We start from the raw sequence: 398 nt of genomic DNA on the forward strand, positions 1-398 counted from the left end.
TAAAATATGCATAGCCCAAGCTGGCATATACCTTAAATTTCATATCAGCTTCTCAAGACTATGATTATACTTATTTGCTATCACAGCTTCAGTCAGTTTTTGTTTTTTGTTTTTTTTGTTTTTTTTTTCCCTCTTTGGTGGTTCTGGGGGTGGGGCGGCATTGAAGCCAGGACCTAACACATATTACTTCTTCAGCTTTTCAAGTAACAAGATTATAAATAGGACTGCAAGGTTTTTTTTATTGTTAAGTGTGTGTGTGTGTGTGTGTGTGTGTATATACTTAAGAGTGTAGGTGCCGGCCAGGCGTGGTGGCGCACGCCTTTAATCCCAGCACTCGGGAGGCAGAGGCAGGCGGATTTCTGAGTTCGAGGCCAGCCTGGTCTACAAAGTGAGTGCCA

Source organism: Mus caroli, chromosome 17 (assembly GCF_900094665.2).
Source record: "Mus caroli chromosome 17, CAROLI_EIJ_v1.1, whole genome shotgun sequence".
In the NCBI taxonomy this organism is placed as follows: Eukaryota; Metazoa; Chordata; class Mammalia; order Rodentia; family Muridae; genus Mus; species Mus caroli.